Source organism: Artibeus jamaicensis, unplaced genomic scaffold, assembly GCF_021234435.1.
Source record: "Artibeus jamaicensis isolate MK-2021 breed Jamaican fruit bat unplaced genomic scaffold, CSHL_Jam_final contig_264, whole genome shotgun sequence".
NCBI lineage: Eukaryota > Metazoa > Chordata > Mammalia > Chiroptera > Phyllostomidae > Artibeus > Artibeus jamaicensis.
In genome coordinates this window covers 2758975-2775059 of record NW_026521576.1, presented here as the reverse complement: position 1 = coordinate 2775059, position 16085 = coordinate 2758975, and the positions used below count along the sequence as shown (strand labels likewise).

At 42.4% G+C, this 16085-nt stretch overlaps 1 protein-coding gene across 8 annotated transcripts in view; it reads right to left on the bottom strand.

The window, feature by feature from the left end:
- The window catches only part of SYK (spleen associated tyrosine kinase), an 83094-nt gene extending 67311 nt beyond the window's left edge, over nt 1-15783 (bottom strand). For 2 of the 8 annotated variants that reach the window (XM_053662629.1, XM_037126387.2), the window contains exon 1: nt 15294-15783. The gene's annotated coding sequence lies outside the window, so the exon portion shown is untranslated. Of the gene's footprint in view, nt 1-10822; nt 10896-15293 lie in introns of those variants that run through there. The other 6 variants (XM_037126388.2, XM_037126386.2, XM_037126390.2 and 3 more) reach the window with 5 other exon arrangements.
- Between the last annotated feature and the right edge of the window lie 302 nt (nt 15784-16085).

Here is a 16085-nt window from a genome sequence, read left to right as displayed (position 1 = left end):
CTTTACCTGTATTTCTGTGGAAAAGGAACCTAATAAAAGCCCATTGAGGAAAAGGGCCTTGGCCCTTCTCCTTTGAGAGATCAGCTACCTTTCCTCCCCAAGCAGATCATGTCCTGGTAGATTTATTCTTATGCTGGGTGGCTGGTGGGGGGGGGGGCTGAGGGCGGAGCCTCCCCACAATCAAGATGTGGTGCAGGCCTCCTGCCTCCTATTCTTTCTTTCAACCAGACTGTGAACAACTCCAGTGCAGGGAAGGGTGCTGACTACTGGTATGACCCCAGCACTCAGCCCCATCCTGGCTGGCAGGAGGCAACGATAAACCAGTGAGCTGAACAGAATGGAGAACCAGCTAACGATATGGCACAGTTTGGCCACTGTGATCAAAGAGGCCAAGAGCTATATGAATTTTTTTGGCTATTTTGAAGTTGTTTTGTCTTTGTTTGTTCTTAATTGTTTCTGCAGACACTTAGTTGTTCAAGAAAAATACCAAAGACTCTAAGTTACTCTGTAAAATAAATCTCAAAATATCAGATAGCTTGGGTATTGACAGAGTAAAGTTTTCGCAATCCCATTCTCTCTGAAATCACCCACTGTGAGAATAAGAAAGAGAATTGCCCTGGGACTAGTAGACACCTCTAACCCCAAACCTACCCTACAGTGAACAGAGCCAAATGCAGCAAAGGTTGGACCTGGGAGTGTGAAGATCCTTAGACAAGATGGTCAAGGAGGGGAGCAGGTGCAGACCTCAAAGTCTATAGAGCTGAGTGCTCCACACGGCAGTGGGGAAGCCAACATTTTCTTGAAGATGGAGAGGGGATTTTAAGTGGCTAGGAGCCTCCCTGGGAAGAAATAAATATCCAACAAATTCTCTCTCTGTCACACATACACACACACACACAGCATTAGTAAGAATGAGGAAAACACTCTGTTAGACTAGAATATTTTGGGCTGATCCCTAACATGAGTCATTTCCAATATGAGGAACCTACAGCAAGTCTATACAATTACACTAGATAAAAGGAGAGAGGCAATAGGAGAAACATACAGCACATAAAACATTCTCCAGAAAACCATTTCAAGAGGCTGAGGAAATCAAGACCACCCACACAGCATGAAATCAAGAACTTTTAAGACAGTAGTCACTTTGTTAAACCAATAGCTCCAACCACAGATACAGAAGTTAGAGGATGACAGGGAGAAGCAAGAAAAGCCATCAGAAATAAGCTGGCGGAGATCAGGAAACAAGATAGGGAAGAAATGACAGTGTTATTTCAACAGCAAAAGAGCACAGACGATAGAATGTAAGGAACCTGGAGGACAAGATGGAGCACCTTGCGAAAATGAACTGGAATTAACAAAGAGTGAAAAAATTCAACAGAAAAAGACTAGGACCAAAGAGATCCAAAATATGCAAGATGGATATCCATGAAGTAGGGAATTTAAGTAAAGCAGTGGAACATAAATTCAGAGTTACAATTAAATGTCCAGAAGTAAAAGAGGAATTTTCCCCTGGATTCTCTTCTCCAAAAGCCAAACAAGCAGACAGAGTGAAGTCCCCACAGGGGCAACTGTGTGCTGACAGCTGGTGAGCACATAATTTAGCATGCTGACCAAAACAACAGTGGTGGCCAGTAGTTTTGATCTACAAGAGAATCAGGGCAAAGCAGGGTTTTACCACACCTGGGCACCTGCTTCAAAATCACTCCAGGTGCTTCTAAAACATTAGACACCAGGCCTGGCCTGTTCCCAAGTGTTTCCTCTACACATAAAATTGTTGAGTGACTGCTTTCATCATCAACTTAATTCACGACAAAAAAAGAATAACTCTAGACCAGAACAGTGATTCTCCACCCTTGCTATAGGTTAGAATCATGTGGGTGCTGTTTTTTTTTAAAGTACTTGTGACAGGGTCCTGTGCCAAACTTACTCAAAACCTACAGGGCGAGGCCCAGACCTCAGTATTTTTATTTTTTTTCATTTTCACATTTTTTATTGTTATTCAAGTACAGTTGTCTCCATCACCCTCCCCTTCCTTGCTCCTACCTTTAAAAACAGTGAGGTAAGATCAGACCTCAATAGTTTTAAAACTTTCCATTCATACCTGCCTGCAGCCCAGACGGAGAATAACTGCTCTAGCACAGCCACCTCTGCAGTGAAGGTCCAGTGACTCAACTGCATCCAACAGAGCTGACCACTGAAGTGGTCAGCAGCATAGGCAGTAGCGACTGAGGGGAATGACAGAGTGAAGAGTTTAAAATTTCACGTAGAAAGTGAAGGAAGTAATATTAAAGCCATAATTCAAGAAAACACTTGTAGTTAAACACCGCCCCCCCCCCCAACACACTAATTTTTAGCTATTCTGATTTTCCTAACACAGTAACTCAGGTGGAGGGCCCTGCCCATGTCCTTGGACCAACAGCGCATGCCTGAGGACTCCTGAAGGGAGAACACATGTATTACTCCACTTCCTGCTGTCCGGATGAGTCATGAAAGAAAGTTCTGTAACTCGAAAACCTTCAAGCTGGTCTCTGTGGTACTTTATCTTTCCTCAAATTTAGCAGTGCCAGAATTCCAGGGACAGCAAGCTGCATTTCTCACCCACTGCCCAGAATGAGAAGCAAGGGTTCCAGCCAAGGGGACAGGACCACTGTGTCACATCTTCCAGCCACAGGTCCTCTTCAGGTGCTCCTGCCTCTCACAGGTACATCTGCCTCTCATCCCTTCATGTTCTGTTGCTCCCAGGGTTCTCCAATGAGCACATGGCACACATTCCCAGAAATGAAAGTCTTGTTCTCTTGTATTTGAAATAATAGATGTGGTCAAGCAATAAGCATTATACCTTCTTCATTTTACCTTAATGAGGGACATGTTCCCTCTTCAGATCTTTCTTTTAAATGGATAGAATCTCAGATCCCAAATATGTGGCAAAAATTATGCTGGACTTGTTTTTACTGAAGAGAAATGAGTAATAAGTACTAAGGTCTTTCTGTTACTTCTAAATCCTCTTGAACAAAAACTAATTTATTCTTTCTGAAGCCATGCTGAACCAAGTATACTTAACCTGGGGATACATAAACTAGTGACCTCCAAGCTTGGGCTCCCACTAGACTGTTCCAGGGAAAAAATCTAGAACCATTTCAGTTCCTGTCATGGAGACAGACTGTAACAGTGCCTGCACATGCTTGTGTGATGTGTGCTGTATATATGTGTGTGTGACACTGTCATTCCGAGTAAGGAGACTGGCACTATGGTGAGGATGAAGGGGCCAGGCCAGATCCTATAGACAAGACTCAGAGTACTGCCATCACTTCCCATGGTCAGATCCCCTTAGGGAAATGGAAGCATTTAGGATCTACATGGTAGACAAGTGGCAAGTGTTATGATGCCATCACAGTGGTATTAAGTTAGGCAAGGGGGAATGGGTAGAAGCTGGCTTCCCTCCCTGACTCCCCAAGATGTACCAAGAAAGCAAGTACAACATGCCATCTGGGTCTGTCCCACAGTCATGTTGCAATGACTGAAATGCTTGTTCTTCACTGCTGCCCTCAAAATGTGGCTAGTGTGACTAAGAACTGAATTTTAAATCTTATTTCATTTTAAGCACTTGAATGTAAATGACCACATGTGGTTGGTGGCAATACATCACAGTACTAGATTCTTGGCAGGAAAGCTGGGAAAAGGTCTCTGGCTTCACCTGGGTCAGGTGTAAGAGGTGGAGCAGGACCAATGTGATGGGGCTACAGGTGGACAAAGTCACCCAAGGAACAGGCTGTGTGGTCTAGACACCTCTCCTTTCTGGACATGTGTCCTGTGTGGACCAAATGTGGAGGACTTAGGTTTTCTTTTTATTAAGGAGAGACACATTCCACTGCAACCACCCCATTTATTGTATCCAAATCAAATTTAAATTATTGAAATACAAGGAAGGAATTTGAAGAGTGCCAACATGTGTGAAGCAGGCACCATGATGGAGGCAGGGAGCACACAATTTCTACACCATAGTTTCCATTTGCACATTTAAAAGTGCATGACCAGGGCCAAAATAATGTCACAAATTGTTTCAGTGCTTCAGGGTAAGAGTGATGCTATGACCCCTACGGAGGGGGTCCACATCCAAAAACAGAGAGGAGAGAGCTGAGGAAAGCACTCTCTACACGTTGCTTGTTAGAACTCAGCAGAGTTCTCAAATGCATCATTAGGAATAGATTTGCTTCAGAGTCATTGACACTGTTGGGTAAGTGACACTGCTTCTGTGACCCTCCCGCTAAATCTTCTAAAATCATCTTGTGCCTAAATCACTTGTTTTTTCAATCCCCAGGTAAACAGAGGTTCTTTCGTTCTTTGACCTCCTGCAGCTAACCATGGCCATCTTTCAGGGGCCTGTTCTTTGCCTGCCGGTTAGCTCACTGCTTTTCTCAGCATGTCTCTGAGCTCCATGACCCCCCAGAGGCAGGTATTTGCAGCCTCTTTGTGCTGGTGAGGCTGCCAGAGCCTAAGCCCTTTCGACAAATGAATGAATCCAGAGCCATGTGCCAAGTTTGCTCCTGCTGCCCATGCTGCCCCCAGAGAGGCTTTAGAGCCACTTTTTGGAACTAGACATTTATAAGTCAAGGCCCTACTCCTAGAAGTTTTTATTACAAAGGATAAGTGCAGGTGCATGGGTGAGCCCTGGGGCTCCTCATGTGAGGGCTACATGGTGCTCGTGTGTGTGTGTGTGTGTGTGTGTGTGTGTGTGTAGACACAGTCAGGACCCGGGAGGACACAACAGATAATCCCAAAATGGCCCCCAGGTCAATATTTGCTGCAGTCCCTAAGAGCCAAAAGCCAAGCCACATACACCAAAAAAACCACTGCCCTGCTCTCAGCCTGAAGCTGTGTTTGTCCTTATGGGAAAGAGCCCACATGAAACAGACCACAAACTGTCTGGCAGACAATATGTACAGTGGAAAAATGCTAAACACTATTCTTAAAGATGGAAACCATTAAAATGACCTTGTATAGAAAATGTTACAGGTGGGTTTCTCTATCAGACCAGTACACATGTTCTTTTTCTGTGATCATTTTACATTTACTCATCTCCTACAGGTCTCACAGCATGTATGAGAACCCCTGGTCATTCCCACTCAGCAGTCTTCCTCTGAAACTTCCACAGACTCCTGACCTCATGAATACAAATGCCCAAGGGACAGAGAGTACACAACATAAAAACATCTGAGATCCTTCTCTCCCTTTCTCAATCTCTGTCTCCTCTCTCTCCCTCTTTCTCACACACACAACCCCCCACTCTAACTTCTAACACACTGAGCCTTTGCAATCAAGGGCACACATAGCTGCCACTAAAACCAGCATACCAATAAATTCAAATTTGGTGGAAATTCTGTTAGGCTTTAAAGATGAACTTGTGTGCCATAAAACTCCACTAAATAGTTCGAAACCAGTGGCTTTTAACATTGGTGGCTCCACTTAGTGGGGTGGGTGGTGAGAAGTCTTAATGATTAAAGGCCAAAGGCAGGCTACAGGCCAGATCACATCAGAATCTGGGGAGGCAGCCTGTGCACCAGTGGGTGAAAGCAGCATGGGGGATGGCCATGTGCAGTCAAGCTGGAGACCCTGGCTGTACAACTCTAGACAAGTCACCTACCTTCTCTAAGCCCAAGTCTTTGCTTGGAGGCAAAATGGCCCCAACAGCCATGATGGATGCCCTGTTCTAAATTAGTTCACTTCCTGGTCTCATCCTATGTACTCTCCTGACGCCAAGCAAAGATTCTTATTTTAGTATGATCACTAAAAACTTCTATGTGCTGAGTAAAAATGTGTATTTCACCTTTTTCTCTAAACCAGCTCCACTGTTCTCTCAGCTGCTGTTCACAGTTTTGTGCCCTTGCTTCCAGATCTCCCTGCATATTCTTACATACACACACAGAGCTGTATAGGCAGACCTGCGTCTGTATGTAGTAAATAACATTCACTGTAGCCTACATCATTAAGAGCATGTATGTGTTTTTAAAAATATACTACATTTTGCTTTTTAACTGACTATAACTTGGATATCTTTATATTTCAGCTCATAAAGACTTTACACTTTTATTTTTTTTAAGATTTTATTTATTTATTTATTTATTTAGACAGAGGGGGAGGGAAGGAGAAAGAGAAAGAGAAACATCAATGTGTGGTTGTTTTTCACACACCCCCTACTGGGGACCTGGCCTGCAACCCAGGTATGTGTCCTGATTGGGAATCAAATCAGTGACCCTTTGCGTTACAGGTCGGCACTCAAACCACTGAGACACACCAGCCAGGGACAACACTGCACACTTTGAGACCTGTAGATTCCAATGTATGGACATACCATAGTTTATTTCACAGTCCCCCTACTGACATATGTTTCTTTTTCCTTTCTTCTTTTTATTGCTATTACAAAATAAAATGTTGCAATGAATTACTGTGTGCATATATTTCTCCACTTTTGTCAATTTATGTGTGCAATAAGTTTCTAAAAGACAAATTACCAAGTCAAAGCACTGGGAGCATTTTAAATTTCAGAAGATTTTGCCCATCAGCTGGGCCAGTCTCCGCCCACAGGTCCAAGTGTGCCTTTCCCCACATCTTGTCACACGGTAAACCTTCACTGCAGGGATGTAGGGCATGTCTATTCATTTGAGGTTCACCTGTCATTTTTAACTGCTTGCCAGTGTCCTTGATTGATTTTTCTATTGGACTGTGTTTATTTTTCTCACTGATTTGAAAGAACTCACTGCATATTAAATTTATTGATACTTTACAACAGACATTGAAACTAAATATATCTTACAGTTTTTCCCCACTTATTTATATATATATTTCATTTGTATGGGTATTTGCTTAAAATTTTAGTAAGTCACACTCACCAATTTTTTTCTATTAGGGTCTCATATTTTCTATCATATTCAGAAAGTCCTTCCTCACCCCACAAGTATTTAAAAACTCACCTAAGTTTTCTTTTAAAACTGTTATGATTTCAGTTTTATTTTTCTTCTTTGCTCAACTTGGAATTTATGTTGGTATAAATAGCTTTATTTTTTCCAAATTATTAGCCAGTTTTCCCAGAACCATTAATTAACAATAACCCATTCTGTCTTCCCTGACTGCTGGGAAATGGCATCCTTGCCTTGCAATATTTTCCAGGTGTATATATGTATATATATATATATATATATATATATATATATATATATATATTCATGCTTTGCCACAGCATCTTGTAGACTTTGTCTCTCCCTATTTCCAAGTTTTTCTCTGAGTCTTCTCATAAGTTCCTTTAAAATTTTTTTCAATCTGAAGTAGAAAATATTGTATCTTAGGCATTTTAATTTGCTTAGTTTTATTTGTTGTTTACAAACACAGCTGGCCCAGACAGGTCTCTGTTGTGCACAATGAGGTCACTACAGGGAGAGGCCAGACTCTATGTAACCACCTGTGGTAGGCTGGGTCATCAGGTTCCCTAAATCCATATGTTTGAGCCCTAACCCCCAATACCTCAGAATGGGACTCTGTTTGGAAATGGGGCTTTTACAGACTTGATTAAGTTAAAATGAGGTCATTAGGGTGGGCAAAATTCATATGATTGCTGCCCTTATAAAAAGAGGTAATTAGGATAAGACACACACACACTGAGGCATAACCATGTGAAGACACAGGAGAAGACACCATCCACAAGCCAAATGGACTCCTCAGGAGAACTAACCCTGGTGATACCTTGCTCTCAAACTTCCAGCCTCCAGGACTGTGAAACAATAAATGTTTGTTGAAATTCTACCTGCATCACAAATGTTTCTGCAATAGAATGGAAATAAACTTGAAATTATGCTTCTTCCTCTGCCCTACTGTAACCCATAAGGACACCTTGTACTTCTCCTCCCAACCCTGGGACAGTGGTGTATGCAGAGAGCGGCACTTCTTTCCGATGCGAGGAAAGCACAGACACAGCGGTCTGCTGTGTGGAGGATAGAGGACAGCTATGCTCTCTGCAGGTGGCTCAGTGTGTGCTTGGCACTAGCTTTCCACAGTACTCTGTGCACTCTGGAAGTCAGCTCAATTTGTGTTGAAGTGATGTAGTCATAGTAACCTCTTATGAATTTGGAATTTTTTTATACAATTCATAGTGAATTGGCTTAATTTTTTAACACAAAGCTATAAAGATAAGATACATTATGTTTTCTAGGACTACTGGTAAAGAATGAGACCGACACGACCCACTGTGCTCATGGCCTCATGCTGCCCTGGGCTTCCCCATGTCCACTCATATGACTTTATATCTCCTCAGCACTAAGCACGGAAGCAGACCTTTTTTCACTCTTTATTAGAGTAGTGGGTGTGCATTCTGGTTCTGAATTAGAAACACCTCAGTGTGAGGCCTCAACTAACAGCAATATTCAGGATGGATGAAATGGCTCCTAGATCACTTCCACCTCTAACATTCCGTGCATCCTGAAACATGCTGCTATGAAATTAATGATTTTGCACTGGTGATTTCTAAAAATCATGGACTTGACAATGCTGCCCTCTCCTTAGACACACTTTCTGTCCAGCTCCCAGGGCAACAGAGAAGACCAGAGAAGCCCCAATCCTGAGATCCACCCCTGCTCTATCAAGCTCTTCTCTCTCCTCATTGTCACTTCCTTTATTGACACAGCTACAACAATCAGCTGATTGGTGTTGCTAAAAAAAAAAAAGGAAGTGGTGGACTTCCGCTTTAAGCATTTGCAGCAGCTATAAATGCAGAGAATGAAAAGAAACAACAATAAAAACAACAGCACAGAATATAAATCCATACCACTCAGGGGAGCAAAGGAAGAACATCACTAGTATATTGGAAACTATCACAGTCCTTGAAAGACACAAAGCAAGATGGTCTCAAACTGAAGAGGGAAAGCACAGCCCACATACACACGCAGGGGGACAGCTGTGAGGCAGGAGAAACCCTGGAGAGGACAGAGGCCTGGAGTGGGGCCAGGGTGAGGGAGGAATAGCCAAACCCTTAACAAACCCTTAGCTGTGGGCACCCCTAAGAGCAACAGAAGTTCCTCTTCAGGAAGACCTTCTTGTGCAGAGGCAGGGCATGGCTAATTCTGCAAAGAACAGAAAGCAGAGGCCCTGTTCCCACATACTGGTTACTGGCTCATGCTGCTCTGTGCACATCTCACCTGCCTCCTCTCTCATGGGCCACACAACAGATACAGTCTTAAAAGACCAACTCCTAGCTCCCTGAACCCCCACCCCCCAAAAAAAAAGAGCAGCCCTGGCCTGGGAGTAAAATCCTAAGCAGCCCAGGAAAGCTAAGCCCATGAAGGAACAATACCGAACGAGAGGATGAGGAGGTATTGAAGGGACAGAGGTCAGGGAGAAGCAGGATAATGTCTGCACTGCAGACAGCAACAAAAACCAGAAGATTAATGTATTGTTAAAATTAAAAATGAATCGCATTCCTTGGAAATTAATCACTTGCTTGCCAAAATGTACAGATGCACTGAGTAAGACAGACAGAGCTGAAGAGCTTTCTTAAAAGAAAGATTAACCTGATGGTTTCATGAAACCTAATGTGAATGGTAGAAGAAAGGGACAGAATTAAAGAAGTACATTCACTAAAGTTCTGCTTATAATATCAAAGTTAGGGAAAAACCCTTAAATGTTTATCAGTAAATGACAGTTTACATTCTATGAAATAAAACAAAATGATCACTGATAAAAAGGGCTCCCCCAACTTTGGCATGCTTTCTTTGTCGATTAACAAAAGTAAATTGTGTCCTGGCCTATGTAGCTCAGTTGGTTGGGCAACATTCTGAATATCAAAAGGCAGAGGGTTTGATTCTAGGTCAGGACACATGCCTGGGTTGTGGGTTTGGTCCCAGACAGGGTTCACGCAGGAGGCAACCAAGTGATATTTTGGTATTTCTTTCCCTCTCTTTCTCCCTCCCTTCCCCTCTCTAGAATCAATAAAAGAAAAATAAATTTAATAAAATAAAATAAGGTTGCGGAATGATATCTGTATTAAGAAGACATATACACACACTTGGAAGATTGCACCTTCTAAAGATATATACACATATACATAGGATGAATAAGTGCTTCCTATGGTGGGACAGGCTGGGGCTAAGGGTGAGTCCAAGAGGCTGTTACTGCTGCCTGTCATATCTGAAGTCTTCACCAGTGCACCCAAACTCATGCATCAGTTATGCAGTTTAACATTTTTCAAAAAGAAAATGATCGAAAGTTCTCTCACCTTGGAGGTCACAGAAACTAACATTTTTAGAAATGGTGCATATTCATCTCTGATCTGCTTGGGAGTTCTACTATTAGCCTCCATCCACGACTGCAGAAGCACCCTGAGAAAGGTTGTGGCAGTTATGTCAGTTCTAACCACAGGCCAGGTACGGGCGGGGCACTACACGTGTGATCTCCACTGTGCACCACAGCGAAGCCTTCCATGACCGTCCCATCAATGGACACTAAAAGTAGCTTTAAAACACAGGATGGGATTTGAACCCAGTGAGGACTCAGACCCCTCCTCTCAACCACTGTCAATACAAATACAAAGTAAATGTGACTTTGAGGTGTTAAGCAATCAAATGATTAAAATATTCTTAGCATTTAAGATATAATTAACCACAGTATTCTGCCAACACCCAAGCACAGCCTGAGAATCTTTGTAAAAGGGCAGCAGAGAGTCACCTAGTATTTCTAAAAGTGGACTTTTGGACATCTGGTCCCTGATCCAAGAACCAATGCACCCCATGCCCATGAAGGTTTACGAGAACACAGACTTATGTCCCTCCACGCATATTACCTGCACAACAGCTCTGAAGGATCCCATTGCATCATCTGTGGTTACCCCTTTGTATGCAACTTTATTCTGTCCAGCATTTCACTTACTTGAGCTTCCTGAGCAACACCCTGAAAATGCACAGCGCCTGTTCAGGAATCAAGAACATTTGGGCGAGCCATCTGATGAAAGCCCTGGACTCAATATTCCCAGGCAAGTACAATCAGATTATAAAACATCAATGTCAGATCAAATACAGAGGTAATATTCAGACTGGTTTTAAATGGAGATGCCATTTAAAATGTTCCTATAGAAAAAATTATAAAAACTCTCCACTACAAATAAATAACAATGGAGATAATAATTTTGGGAAAATGTTTTCAATAATTAAGACAATGGATTTACAACAGGCACAATGTACATGAATGTTAGTAAGAGGTATGTTAAGGCCCCAAAAGATAAAGCAAAGGGTCTGATAAGCAATTTGCAGGAAATGTATTTTCAATTCCCCAAAACATGTTTTAGTTATTAGTGTTTATGTAGTGAGGCTGAAGAGAAACTGTCAAACTGAAGCAAGAAGATGGAGGGTTCCAGAAAAAAAAGCAAAGAAAAGTGCAACTGATAGGTTGCTTGATATATGTGACTCAGTGGGTTATTGAGTCAAGAGGAGTTTTAGCTTAGTCTCAGAGTTGGGAAGACAAATGTAATAGGCACAGGGCACATTGGAAAACAAAACAAAACAAAACAAAACACCACCACCACAAACCAGAACAAGAGTTTACTCTGGGGAAAAATAACAAGGGGGGCAAAAAATGTAGCTACATTATATACCTCACTTTAGAAGTAAACATCATCACAATAAAGTAAACACTAAGTAGACCCTAACCCCTATTCTAGAATGATTATCCTGGGTGGTGGGCAGTTTAAGAAAGGCAGGGGCTCATTTCTCAGAGTAGAAGTCAGCAGACATGGTGTATAACAGAGCCAAACAAAAGCAAATGAGCATATTATAAAAAATAAGGGGGAGAAATATTAATAAAAATAAAAAAGATTGCTTTGGGTGAGCAGTACTACAGGATAGGAAAGTATTATCATCAATTAAAATTAAATAAAAAGAAAAATTAACTCTGGTCATACCAAAGCATTTCCATGACAACTTAACAGAAATGGATGGACTTATTAAATTAAATCAATCAAACTGGCCACGACAGAATGAAAACTTATCAATTAAGACAAACAGATGGAGTGAGAAAGCTGAATGTCACATGTTGGACATTCCAATGCTCTTTGTAGCCACTCGGAGTCTAACTAAACAAACCAATGTTCAGGCCTTTCTTGAACAGCTGCGGACTTCAGGGTCTCTTCCATCCCCTACATTCCACCAGTGACTGCCTCCAGGCCTGGTCCCACTGACCCTGACACCAGCCTGCACTCCTGGCAGACCCTGCTGCCTGCTCAGCCTCAGCTCAAACTAGGACCTCTCCCACGTAGCACACCAGTCTGAAAGCCCAGCACCCTCTGGCATCCGCACTCCCCTCCAGTGCTCCAGCACAGCAGTGAGGGCTACTGTTACCAGCTTAAGGAGCAAGAACTCCAGTTTCAGAGCTAGGTTCCCCCAAGACAGAGGATGCTGTTCCCCCAGATACTGAGTACCATAAAGTTTTCAGTGCACCCTCCTTGTCATCAAGGCATCACCAATATTCTAGATCGTTCCTACCTTCCTCCTCTCATCATCAGCCTTTGGTAGCCTCCAAAAACAAATATATGGTTTCTCCAAGAAATAAAAGAATCAAGAAAAGAGTAATTTTTGATTTGTTAAGTCTGCTGCAACAGAAACTAAATGTTCTTTCTACCGGTACCTATTACCTTGGCTGAATGTGATTATACTTAAGATTCCAATTCAAACACCTTTCAAGATTCATAGGGCAAAAGTTACATAATTAATCATAAGGGCAAATAAATTCAAATTGATACAAGATATTTTTTGTCAGACAAAGTTGTAAGCTAATAAAAATTTTTCTTAATATAATATTAAATATATTATTTCTTAATAATGTAATATTAAAATGAATAAACTTTTTCATTAAAATTTAATCAGCTAGTTTTATTTTAAAAATCTTCCTACAATTCCTCAGTTAAAAAAATCTTTTTTCCAAGTGAAAAGAAACCAACCTGTTCAAATCAAAGTAGAAAATAAGATGATAAGACATGTCAAGGAGTTTAATGCTAATCTCCTTTTAAAACTCTACCTTTGATTTTAATTGCTCTTAAAAAAATAAAATTGGTAGACATTTAAGAAAATTCTCCCCAAAGGCCTGAATTCCTAATTTTTCCCTCCACTCATTTACAGCTAAACCATTCCAAAAGTGGAAGAAAATGTTAAAATTTGCAAAACAGGAAAGAAGAGGTAAATTAGGGTATAGTTAGAAAAAAATCCACTATAGTTAAAGTTGAAAAGGCAAAAATTAGCTCAGACTTTAAAAAGTGCCCTGCCATTCCTTAGGTACAGATGACAGACAGAATCAACTGCACAGTGAATAGAAGACAATATTTCTTCCCAGGGCATACTACAGCTGGAAATGATGACAATACCCTTTCCCTGAGTAACTACTGTATTTTGCTCTACAGTCCTGGACTATCAGAAATTTTGCTGTTCAAAAGTACATCGGTAAGGATAAAACATCCTATTTTCACTTGCAGGATTCGTGTTTTGATGGTTATAAAAAATTCAGTGAAGTCCTGCTATTTCAGACTCTTTGAAAAGGGTACACTGCCCATGTAATTACTGGAAAGTGAGTTATTGGGCAGTAGAAAAACAATTTGCTTTCAAAATCAAACAGTAGCTTGAGGGAGTCTAATACAGATTCAATCCTTCAGCCCAACTCCAAAGAGCTCTGAAAAACAAGTTTTTTAGTAATTTTAGGAAACTTCTTTTAGTGACCACACCTGCCCTAAACTGACACATAGTTTTATTATTCTACCTCGAGAGATTATTCACAGTATAGGCACAGAAACAATTGTGTGGAGTTATAGGACGCTGTTTTGGAGTGCTAGGTGTCACTATGCACGTGTACCTTTCTAAATTCTGAGAAATGTCTTTTTCAATGATGAAAATCAGATTCTAACTTTGAATTTTAAATTCTGAAAAACCTCTAATTCCAAAACATATCTGAGCACAAAGGTCTTGAATAATGATTATGAACATGCAGCGTGCTGCCTAAGTGATGTCCTACTAAGAAGTCTTTGGTTTTAAAACAGAGAAATCAGACCTGTACTAATATTAACTATGAGCCTAAGGAAGGCTAAGGCATTATTTCTTAAATACAAACCTAGCAACAAAATGATCTCCCTGCCACTTGCATCCCTCAGAAAAGGCAACACCTAAAATTAGGTAATGTTTTTATCCTAGCTTAAAACATTCAAAATCATTTTAGTTAAGACTATTCATATAAGCCTACATATCCAGGCACTACAAACTTACAGAATACAAATCAGTTTCTATTTTACTACAAAATTTTTCTAAGCACATCAAAAGAATGATGATTGAACAAAATGATTTGATAAAATAATTTGAACAGATTCTTCACTTAAAACACCTAATACTTTACAAGTATTTAATTCTTTTAGTTCAAATACAAATATATCCATGCACGAGGGGCAGGGGACGAGTGGGGCATTCATGAATTTAATTGCACTTTATAGAAATGCTACCTGTGTAATACCATAAATATGTTCTCACCAAAACAAAGAAAGCAGACAGTGGAGTTAATTCCATTTCTTCCAGAAAATTACCGTCATTACGTGATTAATTTTTTTTTGAAAATTCAAATGTCTTACAACTTCAACTCTCGACTAAATGCTGAAATGTTCCTGCCAACAGTTTTACTGGGGTTCAGTGAAATCTTGGGCGAGTGAAGCCAACTCATTAAAATAATCTCTAAGGCTGTTTTCAACGTACAAATATTTAACCTCTAAATTCTCCAATAACTGTCTTCTGTTCTTGAACATTCAAACACACAAAGAAATTACTCAAATTTCCATTTTACTATATAAAACTTTACTGCTCTGCAAATCACTCACTGGCCAAATAAGCTACTTTTTCATGAAACTATTCCGAAGGAGTAAATCATTTTAAATTTGAGTAGTAGTTACGAAAGTTTCCTGTGTTTTACACAACTGCTCTCCCTTTGTGTCGTATAAGAAACATGGCTTATATAAAACTTCTGCAGGTACACTGAGCCACAACAAGCACTGTGGAATTTTCCAGACCATTCATGTAACTGGCCAAACGAAATGCGTTCTTTCGGACACCCAGTTTCTCCGTGCCACGGATTCCCGCTAGCGTTTCCCAGCACAGCCCGCTTCCGCACGGTCCGCGCCGCGGCGGCACCAGGAGCCCCGGGTCCCGCACAGTCCCCTGGCCCAGGCCTGGCTCCCAGTACAGAAGCCGGACCTGAGAGGATCTAGGTTTAGGAGAAAAGCGGGCACCACTTACCGATATCAATTTCCCCTCCTTTTTCAAAGGACAAGGGCTCCGAGTGTGCCGCCAATGCGCCCGGACACCCAGAAACCCGCCGAGGGGACGCACGGCCGCATCCCAGCCTCCGCCGCCTTCCCCAGCCCCAGGGAGCCCGAGATTCCGCGTCCCCGCGGCCCCGGGGTGAGAGCACGCGCCACACCTACCAGCGCAGGTGAGCCAAGGGCGGGGCGGCACGGGGTCGAAGCTCAAGGAGCTGAGGCGAAGGACGGGGCGCTGGGCGGGCGCGTTCGTGGGGCTCCCTGGGAGCAGTGTGAGGCCCGGGGCTCCCGCTCGCTCCTCCCGCCGCCAGACTCCTCACCCGCCGAGCGCACGGGGCTTCCTCATTTTGGGCAACTTCCTCAACGTGCCGGGACAGACTCCGCACTTCCTCCCGGCCGCCGCCCGCGTGCCTGTAAGCCCCCAGTGCCAAAGCCCGAAGTAGGGCAGCGGCAGCTAGACCGCCGAGGACCCGACCCCAAGTGTGGCCTGAGAGGCGGGGGGGCCGGAGGGAAGGAGAGAAGCCAGTTGGGTGCTCTGCCCTCTTCCAGGGCTCAGAAGGCCAGGGCCGGGGGTCTTCGTATACACAGAGAGCCATTGCCAACAACAGAAACCTTTTCCCTTTGTCGCCCGCCGCCCATTCCTGCTAATGACCGTAGGCCCTCCAGGCAGGCCTGTTCCCGCTGCTACTGCTCAGGAAGAGAATCTTGTTCCCTGTGCTATGTGTCTTCCCAGTCACCAAGCCGAGACACCCCTGCTAACTCGTAACCA